At 43.3% G+C, this 17,910-nt stretch overlaps 1 protein-coding gene across 5 annotated transcripts in view; it reads left to right on the plus strand.

Annotated features, from left to right (window-relative positions):
* The window catches only part of GATSL2 (GATS protein like 2), a 139,151-nt gene that overhangs the window by 41,817 nt on the left and 79,424 nt on the right, over positions 1–17,910 (plus strand). For 4 of the 5 annotated variants that reach the window (XM_017735292.1, XM_017735295.1, XM_017735291.1 and 1 more), the window contains exon 1: positions 2,652–2,836. The exons of the other annotated variant lie outside the window; for it this stretch is intronic. The gene's annotated coding sequence lies outside the window, so the exon portion shown is untranslated. Of the gene's footprint in view, positions 1–2,651; positions 2,837–17,910 lie in introns of those variants that run through there. 5 annotated transcript variants of the gene reach the window in all.

The raw sequence follows: 17,910 nt of genomic DNA on the forward strand, positions 1-17,910 counted from the left end.
AGTCTGGCTAGATAAGAAGGTTGCTAGCGGTAAAGTCATGGCTTTGTATACATGTGGGACACTTTGCCAGGCTGTGATCCTCCAGCCTTAGAGCATCAACAGTAAGCCAAGCCAAGAAGGCAGCTGCCTTCAGCACAGGGTTCTTGCAGTGCTGCTGCTGTCCCTGGTCGTTTAGATTTATTTGTGTGTTTTCCCCTTCTTTCTAATTATGCCGATACTGCTCAGCAGCTGTAGTCTGAGGAGAGGGGTAAGTGCTGGCTCTGCAGCTGACACCCGCCTGGTGCCTTGGCTGTGTGTCAGCAAAGGCCTGGTGCTAGCTGGGGTAGAGCTTGCCTTCAGTTGACCAAAAGGTTGTTTGGAGTTACCCACTAGATAACACCCTGAAAGTGCACCAAAAATGGAAACAAAACAAACAAACAAACAAACAAAACAAAACAAACAAAAAAAAGAAGAAGAAGAAAAGTATTTACCTGGTTTCTGTGGCAGGAACTACCTGGCAAATGACCAAGAATTTGTGAGGAGGGCTTCCCTGAGGATTGGGATCTGCCGTAGTGAAAAGCCTCCCCTCAGATGAATGCTTGGGCAGTTCTGGGTAGGTGATACTGTCCTGACTCCTGGTCCTAAATTGCCTGTTGTGTGCCTGTATGTGTTCTGTAGTTTTCCCACATCTGTTTCCAAGAAATTCTGGATGTGCTGGTTTCACAGGAACCTGCTAGGTGTCCAGTCTGGGGGAGCATCAGAAGATGGTCTTGGGAACTTTTCTTGTTGAGAGTCCTTCATCCTTCATCTCCTGAGACCCAGCTCCAGTGTGATACTGGCACTAAAAGAGACCTGGACTGAGTGATGAAATGGTCTTTTGGACCTTAGGGTATAAATTTCAGAATTCATTTAACAATTTATCACTCTTCTGATTCTGCAGTAAAGCCTGCTTTGTTTTTTAAATAAACAAAAAAATAAAGTCTCATGACTCTGTTTCCATGGGTCACTGTCCCAATTCAGGAGCTCTTGAATTTACTTGATAGCCGCTTCCCATTTCCATTTCCAGTGGTCGGAGTGCAGCATCATGGTAAGAGCATTGTACTCTGTGGAGCAGATATGAGAGTGAAGGGGTGGGATGTCTGAGTTGAGCTCAGATGTGGCATCTAGAATAATGTTAAACCTGACTCTGATCTGGTCTCTGGAAGTAGGTTTTATGCCTGTTTTCATGTGTGAAGATGAAAGTGATGAAGTTAAGGACAATTTACACCTGTTTGCTTCAGGGAGATGTGAAGATCTATTTGTAAAATCCTTTCACGTACAGTGCATGTCCTGAATTGCTGAGTGTCAGGAAGTGATGGGAAACAGGCTGGGGATCGGCATTTGGAGCCCCATTTTTCCCTGGCAGCAACAGACACAAATTATTCCCTGCTCTGGTGATTGCAGGCTATTTGCCAGCATAGAGCTTTGTACTGAAATCTTTGGGCTGGCATGCAGTAATTGGTCGGGTTTTAATTTGTTTCCTTTTTTTAAACAGTACTTCAAATGGTGCAGCTTTGCCATGGGGTTATAATTACATAAGCCATAGAAATGTACTTCAATGGCCAGTAAAATGACTTTGTTTTTCCCAGTAGTTTAAGCTTGCCATTTATTAAGTTGCTAAAGGAATATAATTGAAATTCATTGGGGAGTTTAATTTTATCAAACCCTCTATAGTTTCCTGCTTTTTCTTTGTCTCTGTGCATTTGGGTTGCCTGCAAATGGCTCATTCACTTTCATAACGGAGTTAGCACAACTGTGCAGCTGTGTAAGGAGCCAGCCCCTGGTCCCCGCCCCATGCTTCTCAGCATGCCCAAGTATTGACATAAACATGTGCAGAAGTGGCCTTTAAGTATTTCAGTTAGTAGAAAAGTTTTATATTTTTATTAATTTTACTGCAGTCCTTTATTCTACTTTGAGCATAAACAGACACCTGAGGTCTGATATAGTCCAGAAGATTTTAATGACTGCTCTGGGGATGCTCCTGTCATGCTGACTGTTGCTGGGAGATGGCTGCTGCCCTGCAGCCCTGTCAGGCTTTATGGTCAGCAAGAAACTTGGTTTTTATTGCTTTAGGACTTTTCAGCTCTGTAGTGCACAGTTCCCAAATGGGAGGCTTGCCTGCTGGTTCTGTAGGTGTCAGGTTGATCTGGGGTCTGCCCCCAGCTTAGTGTGGAGGGCTTAGCCAAAAAACAGTGCTTTGCACTGCAGAGTCCTCTACAAGGAGTGCTTGGTCCCCTGCTACATCTCCCTTTCCTGCACAGCCCTGGGTTCTTCTCTGTGTGTCCCACAAGACCCTGCACTAGGTCCCCCTGTCAGCCCCTGTGATTTACCTTTCTTCCCAACATGCAAGTTGTGAGCCCAAATGATTCTTTCTGGCACTCTGAAACTGAGAGGGAGGAGTCAGGGGACTTGTGCTTCTTAGATGTGGCAGGCGTCCTCCACCGGGATTTCTATAACCAGTAAATCCGGGGAGGAGTTAAAGCACTGCTTGTCTGATCTGAAGACATGAACTAGCAAGAACCTTCTCCACCAGCTCCTGCTCTGCGGAAAATCCTGTCTCGACATTACAGCCTGAATGGAGATCTGCCGTCTGTCACTGTGTGGCTGTCCAGGATTTTAGGTGTGGTGGCTCTGGTGCTGTCCAGGACGTTAGTGTGCTCCTTGTGCGTGCTACCTTATCTACAGCAGCTCAGTATGCGCTCACCGCTATCCCCATGGAAACGCAGCCACTCTCTTTTCTATGCATGATAGTGCCTAACCTGGATTTTCATGCTTTTGGCAGTCTTGTTCCTTAAACCAGTGACTTTAGCTGTGAAAGGTGAGCATGTGGGGAAGGACTTGGTTATCAAGATCTGGGCTCTTGCTTTAATTCTTTCACTAATGGGCTTCAGGTACTCAGTTTTCACTCTGACTCCTTGCAAGCGGGGAGGGCAGAAGGGTGAGCACTGTCAACGGGTTCAGTTCTGCTCCACAGTCTGAGTTGCAGGCTTGGGGGAAGGGTTACTGTGTTACCATGTGGGTTTTTTTGCATAAGTTGGACTTTTGAGTGATGATAAGAATTATTCTCTGGTTTGACTGAATTGGTCCTCGCTGCTTTCCTCATTTCCTCTGCAATTCCTCACTTGAAAAGAACAGGCTGACGGGCTGTTAGCATGGGCTGAGCCCAGCAGGACATACATGCTTCTCTGCAGTGTGATCTCTCTGCCTTTTCTTTTAATTAAACTTCAGCGTCTTCTGATTGTTTTCTAGTGATTGTACTCCACTTTGGTGAACCCATCCTTGACAAGGCTCAGCCTGCAGTTTGCACCAGAGCTTCTGTGCTTTTTGGCAGTGTCATAATGCCAGTCCTTCTCAAACTTTTTTCTGAGGCAGATGTGAAAGGGAGCTCACAGAGCAGAGACTGGCCTAAGATCACACAAGAAAACCTAGAATAATACTGCAGGCAGCTTTGAATTCTCAATTTTGATCTGTAAAACATGGCAGGGGAAATATCTTCCTTGAGTCTTGTAAAGGTAAGTGCATCAGGGGCAGTTCAGAGAATTAAGGTATTTCAGTTCTGATGACCATATAAACACACTGTATTTCAGGCTTGGGGATGCTACACAATCCCCAGATTCTTGTCACCTCAAAAGACCCAACTGCTGTGTGTCTGCTGTAGCTGTAATTAGAGTAAGGTGGATTTTAGGAATATGTTCTGTTTGAGGCTACTGCTTTAAGCAAAACTGTCTTCTGGGTCTGTGTAGAGCAGAGAGGAAATTTGGAGGGGGTTATGCAATACCTTGAAGTTTTCTGCTTACTTAGTAACTTAGGCTTGATTTCCACATTTGAGATGTAGGAAAAAACTGAATTCAATACTCGGCGATGGTTGGGGGTGGAGGGAAGGGCTTGTTAAGCAACCTTTTTCTCTGTAAAGTAAGATCTCCGTGTCAGTTACAGGGAGATTTGTTGCACCATTTAGAATAATGCTACAGTTAAATCATGCTTATGATGAGCCCTGGGATGTCAGGGACATGAACACAGTGAAGCTGTTCCTCTGTTCCATTCTACGCAGGAGGTTATTTGGGAATGTTGATAACCACGGGGATCCCTGGCCACCCATGGCTGGATTGCAGTGGCTTTGTGCTGTGTGGCTTTATCTACTGGACTGTTTGAAATCAGGAATAAAATTCTAACATGTGAATGTTCAAATTACCACTAAGTTAGCACTGCAACACTGAGCAGGTTGTTTCTACAGAGGTGCTGAGCCATTGCAGCTCCAGCTGCTTGCAACAGGAATTACCAGTAGCTCAGCACTTTGGAAGCTGCTGAAGGACTTGGAAGCAGATGTAGATGACTGCTGCTAGCAGTGAAGTTGAAAACACTGGCCTGAATTTCCATGGCAAAGGAATATAAATTAATAGCAAGAAATTAGGCTGGATGGAGAGAGGGAGAAGTTCATTATAGCCATAAATGTTATGGGAAATTAACTGTTTCTTCATGGCTATTCTTAGAGTAGCAAATCAGCCAGTGTAAACTTGCAGTAGTGTTAAATCATGCATGGTGATTTGATGCTTGGGAGTTGAGCGTGGCTGGCTGGTAGCTTGGTATTGTATTGATCTTATTTGATGGGATTGTTCCCGCCCACTGAATCACAAACTTTTGCTTCTGATTTACCCCCACGTCCCAGGTCTGGCCAGGACAGGGTTAATTTTTGCAGTAGCCAGGTGGGGACATGGTCAGCACATGGAGATTATTCTAACACCACCTCACCATTGCAGGGGAGGCGGGAGGGGTCCCCTGGGGGTCTGGCAGAAGTCAGGTATTGCTGGGCTCTGTGTGGTGACCAAATCACAGGGGGAAGCGTTTGCCTCCCTGGTACCCTGTTATTAATATTGCTGCTGTTACTGTTCATTTCCTTACTTCACTACTGTTTTCAGGAATTTTTTCTTATCTTAGCCCCTGATCTTTACCTTTTGTGCCTCCATTTCTCCTCTCCAGCCCCCTGCAGGGTTGGGGGGGAGGTGTGAGCAAGCAGTGCATGGTTTGAAGTGTTCCAGTAGGAATACTAAATTGGGGAATACCATTCCTAAAATACAACACCCCACCTCCACAATGGCCTAATCCTCTTCTCATTTAAGTTGGTGACAAAATTCTTGTTCTCCATGTACACAATTAAGTTACTAAGAAAGTATCCTTTCTTACCTTTGTGTTACCTGCAAGAACTGTTCTGATTGAGTTTGCAGTAGGGAACAGGGAGAGACTCCCAACTTTCGGTCTCTTGTGTCAGACAGGACTTTCCCTGTTGAATTCACCCAGAGCACAGATCTGCAGAAAACATGTTGTTAACCAGGAGTGGGGCAGTTCTGATCTTGCAGGGCAGTGAACCTTTGTCACTGTAAAAAGTAAGAGGGCTTTTTACTTGGAGACTGCCTTGATACTGCCCTGCTCGGACTGTCATGTGTGCCAGCACTGTGTCAAATATGAGCAAGATGGGGCTAGCAGGAAACCTGGAGTTTTCGAGAGCACTGCCTGCTCCTGGCATACCTGAGGGAGAAAGTGTATAGGCGAGCACTTGGTAATAGAATAGTCTTTGTTCCAAAGCAGCAGTATCCTCAGAAATGCCACAATATATGCCTTATTTTCCTCTTTTTTTGAAAGCTGAGAGGTGGACAGTTGGATGTATTGGGAGCACAAGACAGTGATTCTCAGTGTGAAGGCTAAGTCTGGCACTACAATGAGGTACAATAGAGCATTATAATTTCTGTTAAAAAATGCAATAGTTAAATTTTAAAGCCATAATTGAATATACTTGTAAACGCTTATTGCATCTACTGCCATTTTCTCTTCTCTCCTTCTTGTTTGTTTTTTTTGCCCATTGCTCTGCTTTTTGCACACAAGTGCATAATTCTCTCTGCAGGCTTTTTTTTCAGCACATACAGCTGTGAGTTGGCCTGCACATCAGTCTTCTCTTACCTAGGGAAATACTTCAGCTCATGTAGATCTGTTCCTTCCATCAAGAGAGTCATCCTCTTCAGAGACCTTCAGGTCATTTAAAAGAAAGAAATATCTTCAAGTACTTTTCCAGAATCTTCACTGCTAATTGAATACTCCCTCAAGGAATTATTTGGTAAATGATAAAAACAGTGCTGAGGACATGGAAATGCTCATGGGTGGTCAAGCACAGGAATGGGTTAGTTGTTCTGTGGGGACATATTAGTGTTTGCTCTCTCCCCTCCTTGCTCTTTCAGTAAATTCTTCCTTTCTGGTGTGAGATAAGAACTAGGGCTGTTGAACCAGACTTGGTTCTGGTTGAATATAAACAAGAAGCAGTTTTCTCCACATACACACAGAAACTGGCATCCTGGTTTTGAGTTGTGGGGTAATGCTTCAGGACCCTTCGCCACACCTGTGAAGTCTAGCTGAGCTGCTTCATTTAAAAGGGGCTTTTTTCCTTTTTTTAAATGGCATGTGATTACATTAACACTTCATCTGTTTTTAGCTACATCAGCATCAAGGCAGTCATTTGATAATCAGAAAACTGTACAAATTTGATAGCGTGGCACAACAGCAAATTGCTGCCATTTGGTGGAAGCATAGTGGGGAGCGTTGCTTTCACTGCTGCTACCTCGCTTCTGTGCCAGCAATTTTTAAGTTGTTGGGATGGGATGGGATGGGATGGGATGGGATGGGATGGGATGGGATGGGATGGAAGCGGTCTGAACACATGAGGGACAATAAAATGACAACAGTCCCTGTGATTAATTGGATATCTTTGTACTTGGTTCTTGTTTAATAATACACCAAGGCTATGCTTCTCTTGCTTCTTCTCTGCGTGTTGAAATTGTCTGATGCTTAAAATATGACCCCTTATGTGTAATCTTGCCTTTGTGTTTGTAACAGGAGTTAAGTTGGTGACAGTATTTGGTCCAAACTGTGGACTTCTGACCTATGTCTCACCTTTTATTTCTTTTTCTAGCAGCTGAGGCAACTGATATTATTTAAGTTGGTAATAATATCTGAAGCATGCCTGGAAATATCTGATAAATGGCTTCATTCTTTTGATAAAAGAGTGAGGCAGAGAAAAGTAGAGCACAGTGTAAAGTTTATTAAATGGCAGAGCACGTTTAATCTTCCCACCCCACAAATTGAAGCCAGAATCCAGCATTTGTAATCAACAGTGTCTCCACAGCATCCCTAAAAACTGATTTGTCTTTGCCACAGCAGATTGGTTTTTTCTTTCTCAGATGGACATAATGGGTTGTTTGTTCTTTCTCTTTGGACATCTGAGTAATATGTGCATAAACCCATCTACCTCTGTGCTTCAAAATCATGGAAATCAGCAAGTTGCACAGCTACCCTTTTTGACAGTATGGTAGCATGCTGTAAGTGCTAATATTCATTAATATGCATTGGCAACTGCTTGTGTTTGAAATGAGGTATTCTACAGCTTCCAGTTAAATGACAGATGAACATAAAGAAGTTGCATCTTGAGGGACAGGTATGTGAACACTTAGAGCATGTACATGAGCTTTCATATGCCCACTGTTGAACACTTCTCTCCTTATCACTTTCCCCATGCCTTGCCTTCAGTGCACTTCATTTTATTGAACTTTAAGGATGATTGCAAACTTCATGAGAGCTAAATTGAAGTCTTGATTAGCTAGGTTGTCATAAACTACTACCTGAGTTGTAGCAGCAGAACCAATAATGTGTTACTCAAATTACATATATTTTATATTTTCTGGCTTTTCTCCATGATTTTAGTGCTTTGCCATTTCTATTGGTGATATCATCAATTATCATCTGAAAAATAAAATAAATTGGCTCATTTACTGCTGCTGGGTGAAAGACTTGCCTGTGAATTTACAGTGCTTCCCCACAGCTGGTAAGCTCAGAGGTACCTGAGATGTTGATGTGGTTTTTTTGTACTTGGATTTTTCACTGGAAAAAATGGATGGAAAACAGCAGACAGCCCAAAATACTGCATTGAATGCATGTTGAAGCCATAAGCTGCATCAAGGAGTCCCAAGTCCCAGTGCTGCCATTTCCATTAGATTTCTGCTGTTACTTGCAGGTAAAGATCCAGGCTTGTCCTGGCAGTTTGAACAACCATGAGCACCTACGTACACACTTCTACTCCTGTGGCTGTTTCAGTTTTCACTCCAGCTTTCTTGGACGTGTTTTTATCTAGACAGAAATTGAATGTAGTATTTGCCTGTCCCCGTGCTTGAGAGAAAAAAACCCTTCCAGTCATAGACATAAAGTCAGGGAGGAATGCAGGAGCGAGCACTGCATTCGTATTTTATGGGGCTGTTTTCTTAGAGTAGAGGAGCTGGCCTTTTCCCAAGGGAACAAGGCTTCCCTTCACATTTACCTCTTGAGAACAAGAGCTCTCTCACACACTAAAGCATCTAAAATGGAATAATACCTTTTCTGACTTTTTTTTTTTCCTCACTAAAGCCACAGGACTTTGTTCCAGAGAGCTCAGCACCTGTATGTGCAGTTGCTTTCCCACACTTGAGGTTCTGGTCTATATGTAAGTTTTGGAATTGATGTCAAAATCTGTAGGTGTATAGGACAAAGATCAGTCAGGACAATGTCTCCTTTTGGCCCTCAAAACCCATCTTTGGAGGACTAGCATTGGTGAAACTGCTGTGAGACTGTATTTGTCTCTGAGGTACACAGCTGGAAAGATAAAGCCACTCTAAATGAAGCCTGAAATAAATCTGCATTGTTGTGTCAGGTAGTAAAAGAGAATGCTGGCCTCTGTTGACAAAGCAGATTGGTCTTGTAGCACCTGTGTGATCCAAAGGGTGAAGCATGTCCCTGGCAAAGCAAAAATGTTTTCTCTTCTTCCTTTGAGGTTCCTTGTCTCTGATGTCTCCTTTTATTGTGGGATTTTTCTAAACAAATACCTTAGAAAAGAGTCCTTGTATGCTGTAAGCTGTATAAGTTCTGTCCTCTCCAAAGCCAGCAGAGTAACAGGATAAACCAGTGAGACTGATTTGGCTGATTCCTCATGGTCAATTGTACACGTAGTTCCTAAAGGCTTGACTTTGCAATACTACCCATAAGTGGTGCAGAGAGAGTGCCCTTTCTTGGGAATCCAGCTTTTACTAAATGGCTGATTGGATACAAAGGTTGCAAGACTAGTAAAAGCAGGAAAATTCTGAATCTTGCATTAGTTTTACTGATCTGTGTAGTGGTGCAGATGTGAATTGACATAGAAGGTTGTAAATGGTGTTTATCTGAGACAGAAGTAAATCATTTTCTTAGGAAGATGAGTGAAATTTTCCTTACCTGTCTTGCCTGCTATGGAATGGAATTGCTCATGAGCACGAGCATGAACACGAACGTGAGCTGAGGGAAAAGTAACAATACTAGATTCAATCATGTCTTGAAATAAATTTAAAAATAAAACTGTTAGCTTCATACTTATATTTAGCATGTCCATTTAGTCCATCTTGAATATATCAGAAACTGATGCAGAGGAATGAATAAGAAAGCATAGCACAAATTAGTGCAGGATGACATTGTTCCATGTGTAACAGGAGAGTGTTTGGCACCATGAGCTCATTTTGATCTCACTTGTTGTGTCTTCTGCCTCCTACCAGTTTGGAAAAGAGGTGGAGCTGTGCCTGAATGCAATTAACTCAATATGTATGATCCGTGGTTTACTCAAAGTTTATCAAATGTATTTAACTTTCATGAAAGCAAGGATTGCTTAGAAGTTTCCCTCTCCTACTGCCTCTGCTCAGTGATTCACTGGGTCTAGAAATTATAACAGCTCCAGTGAAGTCCCTTCTCATCTTACTGGGGAAGAGATCCCGTGGTACGGTAGCACCTTGGATGGAAAACAGAAGTTCTCCATGCTTACAGGGTGAGACTTCAACCCAGGTGCAAAGGAGCTCGGTTCATTTTGGTTACTCATATGAGTTTTCAGAGGTACTGAAGTGCCTGACTCCTTTTCCACTTCTCTTGAAGCAGGGGGTGCTTTGGAAACCTCACAGTAATCAACCTTGCCTACCTTTGAAAGTCTGGCTGCTGAATTTTAATGTGGAAGTTGTCTGGCTGGCAAGTAATTGTGGAAAAGCCCTGCCATCAGTGAGGCAGAAGCAGCAGCTCTAAGCTGATTTTCCCGTACATCAATGACTAAGAAGTACCATCCCCCAGTCTAATTTCTGGGAGGTTCTCCTCAAGTCTTGTTTGCTTGGTGCCTTACAGCTAATACACAATGCTGAAACCTGAAATTAGTTCAGCTGTGTCAGGGCTAACAGATGGCCATTTCCAAGGAGAAGATACTGAGCATTCTGTACAGATTTTGTAGTGTGATGAAAATCCAGGTTAACAGAAACAGCCGAAAGTGAAGGCTGAATTATATCGTATTCCTGAGTCATCAGCTATTGATGCAGAAGGTCCTGCTACACTTTTGTGGTGATGCTGCTAAGCAGCATTTCCAGCCCTCTGGGCAAAGACATTAAAGGATAGTGAAGATAAAAACAGACCACTGTTGACTTTGAGAAAAATGTTCTATTTATACAGGCAGATGTTGAAGTAACTGAAAACTTTAGGACTGCTTTAATGAAAGTTTGGCAGTCCTCAACTTTCAAAAACTCATACCCAGGCTTGCTTTCTTTCCTCCAAAATCACAGAGCTGGCTTTGAGTGCCCTTGCTTCTTAGCAGAGGAAAGCTTTTTCCAGAGTGAATGAAGAGCTCTGGGAGCAAAGCAAGGTCTGCTGTAACCTGGGAGGGCAGGAGGGTTGGCCGAGCCATGACCTTTGCAAGAGACACCCCTCAGTCATGCCAATCTCTTTCTCACATGGACATCTGGGCTCCTGATACGTAGGCTGCTGTGTTTGGGTCAGGTCTGATTCCCTTCTAGGGTGGTCCCCAACTCATGCTCTGGAACAGCTCTCTCCCACAAGTATGGCCATCCATGTGCTCTTCCCTTGGCTGGTGACACTCACTATTGGGTTTTCGAGCCACTTCAAGCAATTAATATAAAGAAACACCACAGATTTATGGGGATTTCTAAACCAGGCAGGATTCTGGCTTGCAAAGCCTGCCCAGGCTATATTTCTCTGTTGAAAATGAGCAGCCAAACTAGTAAAGCTGGTTTCCTTTTGCTTTCTCTTGCAGTGAGACTCTCTGGAGTCTAGCATGGTGTGAGCTCTGAGGTTTCCTGTAGTTGAGACATGCCTCTTGTGGATTCTAGACAGGCTGGATAGATGGGCCGAGTCCAACAACATGAAGTTTAACAAGTCCAAGTGCCTAGTGCTGCACTTTGGCCACAACACCCCCCTGCAGCACTACAGGCTGGGAACAGAGTGCCAGGCAGAAAGGGACCTAGGGGTACTGATTGACAGCCGACTGAACATGAGCCAGCAGTGTGCCCAGGTGGCCAAGAAGGCCAACGGCATCCTGGCCTGTATCAGGAATAGTGTGGCCAGGAGGACCAGGGAAGTCATTCTTCCTCTGTACTTGGCACTGGTGAGGCTGCACCTTGAGTGCTGTGTCCAGTTCTGGGCCCCTCAGTTCAGGAAGGACGCTGAGATGCTCAAATGCATCCAGAGGAGGGCAGCAAGGCTGGTGAAGGGCCTGGAACACAAGCCCTATGAAGAACAGCTGAGAGAGCTGGGGTTGTTTAGCCTGGAAAAAAGGAGGCTCAGGGGAGACCTTATCACTCTGTCTGAAAGGTGGTCACAGCCAGGTGGGGCTTGGTCTCTTCTCCCAGGCGACCACTGACAGAACGAGAGGACACAGTCTTAAGCTGCACCAGGGGAAGTTTAGGTTGGACATCAGGAAAAAATTCTTCACTGAAAGAGTGATTGGGCACTGGAATTGTCTGCCCAGGGAGGTGGTGGAGTCACCATCTCTGGACATGTTTAAAAAAAGCCTGGACCTGACACTCAGTGCTATGGTTTAGCTGATGAGGAGGTGTTAGGTCATAGGTTGGACTTCATGATCTCAAAGGTCTTTTCCAACCTATTTCATTCTGTGATTCTGTGATTCTTTGCTATCTAATAAGGTTTGTGCTCACATTATGGCCTTTTCCCCATAGCTATAGCAAACAGGCTTTCCTCTTCTATCTAGCACCCATTTTAGTGAACCTTGTTTGAATTTAGTACCTTTGAAATCTGCAACTCTGACATTTAACAGAAATTAAGCAACAGGTCAAAAACTTATATGGAAGGAACAAGTAGCATAGTGTGTTTCCATTAAAACTGCCTTTCACTTTAAAACTAGGCCCAAAATAGGGGATCTGTCAGCACTTCTTTCTCAAATTTTCCTTGTCCTGTCTTTTCAAGAGAGTGTTCATCTCTTCCCTGCTTCACTTGTTGCTGAGCAATTGAACAGCAAAAAAAAACAAGTAGTCTTCTCATCTTAATAATACCTTTAGTTTCTTCAGTAGGTCACTGCTCCTCTTCCGTTCCAGGCAGCTTCAGTGACTCATGGCTTGGCCCCCCTGCCTGCAAGCAGCTCCCTGGCTCAGAGCCACTTTGCCACTCTCAGCAGCTGTGACATCACTGGAGGAACACCTTGGTGTGTGATCCTGGATCATGCTTCAGCTGCTAGGAATACACTGAAAATTTCTCCAAATGCCTCCTGGGCATCCAAACCCTCTATTGAGGTTAAATAGGGGAGTATAGTTATAGGGAAGACAGAAATTAAAAATTCACATTCCCAAAACATTCACGTCATTTTGCCAGATCAGCAGGAGACAGCAGTGCATAGACATTCCTATCACTCTTGTCACTGCTCCATCATGGACCAGACTCTTGACCCCACATTCATAGGGAACAGCACCTGAATCCATGGGTGAAATTGTAGTTTATGGTGCAAAATGCTCTTTGGGCAATTTGATGTGATAGAATTTGACTGCTTTGTACGTCAGAGGGTCATTCTGCAATTAATGGAACTGCTTCTTCTACCAGTGGAGAAAAAAGGCAAAGAACTTGCTGGCAAACAAATGAATGGTAAGGTCCCTCTCTTGAATTTATTCAGTTCTTTGAGGTATAAATGTATTCTTGATGACCAGAGAAATCAGTCATTCCGCATTAGGAAGCTTGGTTGATGTCTTCAGCACACCTTTATGTAGTTCTGTGTAAGTGGTTTTAGAAAAAACTGAGAGGGAAAAATAGGATGTGGTTTAACACAGAAGCACTTAATTATGTTTTTGTGTTACTACTTAAGGAAATTTTAATTGTACAGATATGTGAAAATAAGTTACTTCATCCCTCCAGAACACCCCTGGTGTGACATTCATCACTGCCATACTGCTGTGACTTGTACCACACCTGAATTTTAATCATTGTATTGTTATGTTCCAACTTGATATCTCTCTTACTGTCACAAGATCAAATGTGTTTAATTATGGAACAGGATCCTGCTGAGATTTACAGATAGTGCATGCCCCAAGGATGTTGCATCTGAGCTTTGTGTCGGCTCACCTCCTTAGCAGCCTCCATCATCTGTGCAATTTCCCATCCCCACCAGGAAGGTGGTGAGGAAAGAAGGGCTGCTCAGCAGAGCTTAAGCAGTGGGAGAAGATGCATCAAGATGGGGCCAAACAGACCAGGATTGTGTATTGAGATATTCTGCATCAAGAATAATAGCAAACACTTGAGATTCGGACTAAGATGGACAATACCAGAGTCTGAGGTCTTGTCTATGATAATGCACTGGAATAACAAAGGAGACTCTCAGCTTGGCAACTGGGCACACTGTCATAGCCCAGTGGAGAAGGCTTTTTGAACTTTTAACCTTCCAGTGAGATTTGAATCTTGGCACTGAGTGAAGGAAACTTTGTGCAATAACCACTGGATTTCTTAATACCTTGCCTGTTGCTCGTCCTTTTGATTCCTAAGAGCTTTGAAGATCAGAGGGTCATTTATGATAATTTTCTGTTCTTTGAGCAGCTTTCACCCCCTTACTCCTTGTTCAAAAGCCCCATGTTGTTTATTTACTAATATATATCAGTAGGAAAAAATGGTGACTTAGCCAATTAATTTCTGCCACAACAAAGTCTGCAGACTGTGTCTCCAAGCATAAGCTTGACAGTAAAGCCTTGGACTCAGCAAAACAGAAGTTGTCTATATTGAAAGAAGAGATCTGTCTTTCCCAGGCTGTCCTGCACTGTCTGTTGCCCCTGACAGTCAAGCCCTGGTTTCAGACAGTTTTCTTATAAATCCTCCAAGTTCTGTCTGGGACAGAAGCACAGGCAGCAGTTGTTTGCAGAAACCTCCTGGAACTGCTGCTGCACACTCTGGTTACTGAAAGTGAGATCCTGCTGGAGACCTGTGCACCATGTCAGACCAAATTAGGTGCAGATCCCTAGTTATGCTAGAAAAATCTTACTCATATTTCTCCTCTGTACAGAACTGAATCTTATTATTCAGGTCATTATTTCCTTTGCCAGCTTTTCTGCTACTGCTTGGATTGATCTGTGGATGAAGCTGGCAAGGTGCTGTGATCCTGCTGTCCTGTGGGCCTGTGCTTTTCTCTCCTCACTGCTCTCTCACTGTGTTGAGTGTGCAGGCAATACCTGGTGGTTTTGTTTCTGTTGTTTTGTGCTGTGACAAAAGCCAAATGTGTGTTTGAAAGCAAAGTTCATATATTGCTGAAGGCTGTGCTCCCTTTATCCTCAGCATAGTTTAAAAATATTCTTTAACTGTTACAAACTTGTTTATTCTAGTGGAGAACTTACTGGAAGAGCACTAAATGTTAAGACCTGTCTGGGCTGTGTGAGGCCAGAGTGAATATCTACTTTTGTGCTCTGTCCTGTAAAGATGAGATGCAATAACCTGATTTTGATACTCACTTTTTTTAGAAAGTACTTTGAGGTCTCCTTATGAAAAGCAGCAAACAGAAGCCAGGTGGAATTGTGCCTTTCTAAGAGTCTTTTCACCTCCCTGTCAGGTCCACTCACAGCCTAGCTAAAAAATTTGCATTCTTTAGTTCTTATTCCATCTGTTATTGTTTTAGTTCAACATTTTACTTAGTTTTGTATGTTTTTCTAGGGTATTCAAGTGTTTTCTGTGACCTAAATATATTTTTAAGACAAAGCTTTCTGATGGTGAGACAGGGAGAACTCACTGAGAGCAGCCCTGTGGAGAAGGGCTTGGGGTGGATGAAAAGCTGAGCATGAGCCAACAATGTGCTGATGCAGCCCAGAAAGCCAGCCTTATCCTAGGCTGAATCCAGAAAGGAGTAGCTAGCAGGTCGAGGGAGGGGATTCTCCCCCTCCCTTGTGAGTACCTGGAGTACTGTGTCCAAGTCCGGGGCCTCCAACATCAGAGGGATGTGGAGTTGTTGGAGTGAGTCCAGAGGAGGTCATGGAGATGCTCCAAGGGTTGGAGTCCCTCTGCTCTGGAGCCAGGCTGGGAGAGCTGGGGGTGTTCACCTGGAGAAGAGAAGGCCTTAGAGTCTTAGAGACCTTAGAGACCTTTCCAGTGCCTAAAGGGGCTTATAAATAAGGGATTTTTTTATATGGTCAGATATGGATAGGATGAGAGGGACTGGTTTTAAACTAAAAGAGGAGAGATTTGAAGGTGTCTTGCAAACCAAACTATTCTGTCGTTCTGTGCTGCTAATCACTGATATTTGCTGGCTCTGGAGATGGGAAAATTGTACCAGGTGAATCAGGCTATGAGCTTGCACTTTGCATTGTGCCTTACGCTACCCAAAGTCCAGGACTGCATCTCACCTGAAGTTTTGTCATTTATTCTGATTGTGGTTTGTCAGTAAAACAAACTTTTCACTGGAGTCTTTATGAAGCATTAAACAAAATTTAGGGTATTCACTCAGAGGAATCAATAAATAAGCTTTTGTCCTATGATCATGCTTTGAAGGGTTTTGAAATAACAATGACAGAAAGGACTCATGCAGGAAATGAATGAGAACCCTGGTCTGTAGCTGTAAAGTGTGCTTCAAATCCTGATTTCAGTGGAAGCAGATTGTTAACATACTTCAGCCATATCCCTCAATTCACAGGGCTGTGTTTTCCCTTAGATCTATAGATTCTTACATTTTACACAGGTCTGTTATTCTGGAATCCTATATTGCTAAAGTAATTCAGTTAAAAAATACAGAACTGAGGTGACAAAAGAACCATATACATTATAGATTCAGCTTACTGAAGTTTTGACTTATTTTCTTTCCAAGCTGGACACTGTTGATGTTGGATGCTTGAGCTCCTGGATGCCTGAGCTGGTTGCATTTTTCCACAGCAGGGGAACATACCCTTTGGAGCTTTTCAGCCCAGGCAGTGTGGCATAAGCCTGCAGGTGTCAGTGCTAGAGGTGTCAAAGTATCTTATCTTCCTTTTATTGAGTCATCTGATCGTTTCAACTTTTTTATTGATGAAAATTAAAAGCAATATCTGACAGCTTATTTTCTGTTGTGTCCACTTGCCCCCTTGCTGGCTGGAAGGAAACATGAAGTCAGAGCATTCCCAGGCATGGAGGGATGGGGTGTTGGCATTGCCCAGCATTGCCCTTATTTGGTTTTGGTGGGCCTCAACACAGCTGCACACAGAGGAAGATCCAAGACCATTACTCATTAAGTTTTCATACTTTGGAGATGTCTTTTGATGATGCAGCCTTATATTGTTATGAGAGTATTTGTTCTTCCCCAAACCTTTACAATAGGAAGATTGTGTAGTTTGGTTGTAGTTTTTTTAATCTTGGCGACTGATTTCACAATTTTAATTTTCTGTAAATCTTTGACAGCTGTTACTTTGTTGTTTTAATTTTCTCAATCTATTTGAATACTTAGCCTGCACAGCACTTGGTGAGGACAGGACATAAATACGTAATTACAGCCTGCTGGACCTTCATAAGGCCTGGTCATTTTGCAGTCTTTGGCTGTTTCCAGAGAATGTGTTTAGGGACTCTGTTGGTTACTGAAGCATCTCTTCTTCCCTCTTCTCATTCTCCCCTTCTCTGTGGAAAAACAGGTAATGCAGTGAGACATAAAATTAAATGGGGATTAGAATTTCAGAAGTGGTATTTTAAATGGTGCTGCATTTGATTCATTTATGCTTTAAAGCAAAGGCAAGGGAAAATTTGCTAGTTAAAGTATTAAAATCTGCCAGGGGCATGGCATTTCCTTTAACTTCCAAAATACCTATCCAGTCGAAGACAAGTGGAAATAGATGTCTGTTCCCTCAGGGTCTCACTTCAAACTGTCTTAGTTTCTTGCTACCTCTGTTTGTGGAAGGGTTGTCCAAGCATTATAAATGCATTGGATTGGTTCCCATAGACTTTAAATGCCTCTTTAAAACATAGGCTGACCACTGCTATTTAGGTGCTTTTTAGTTTGACTAAGATGACATTAGTACTGATTTCTAATAGTTGGAATCTGAAACTGTTACTGAAATGCTGATGTTTTTCCTGATACAGTTCTGTCATGCCCCCTTTCCCCAACACAATTCATCTTGTTTGAAAAAACTCTACAAATTTAGTAACTGTGATAGCTATGCCAGAAGAGGATGTGTGATGATAATAGGCTTTACCTGGCTTTGAGCTTACACTGATCCTTTACTCATCGTGATACATGGGCTCAGAGGTATGAATATGAGAATCAGGATTTAAAGCATGGAATTCTCTGTGGTTGTATCTGAGGTAGCAGCCTCTTAGCTGGGCAGCCAGCTCAGATTAGTGCTAGTAATTCTCTCTTCCCCACCCTGGGAAGGGGCTGACACATACTTCCCGAAATGGCAGCTCAGTATGAAGAGTCCCTCTAGGATCCCTGCCTAGAAGGACCAAGAGGGTGAAATGACAATGGGGGCGGCTTTGCTCTGTGACTGCATGTGTTTGGGGCTGTTTGACCCTGAGGCCAGTTACCTGAAGGGTCGTAGGTATCAGAGGTTGCCAGATTGCACAACTACTCCCTAAAGTAATAAAACATCT

This window comes from Corvus brachyrhynchos, unplaced genomic scaffold, assembly GCF_000691975.1.
Source record: "Corvus brachyrhynchos isolate BGI_N302 unplaced genomic scaffold, ASM69197v1 scaffold15, whole genome shotgun sequence".
NCBI classification, from domain to species: domain Eukaryota; kingdom Metazoa; phylum Chordata; class Aves; order Passeriformes; family Corvidae; genus Corvus; species Corvus brachyrhynchos.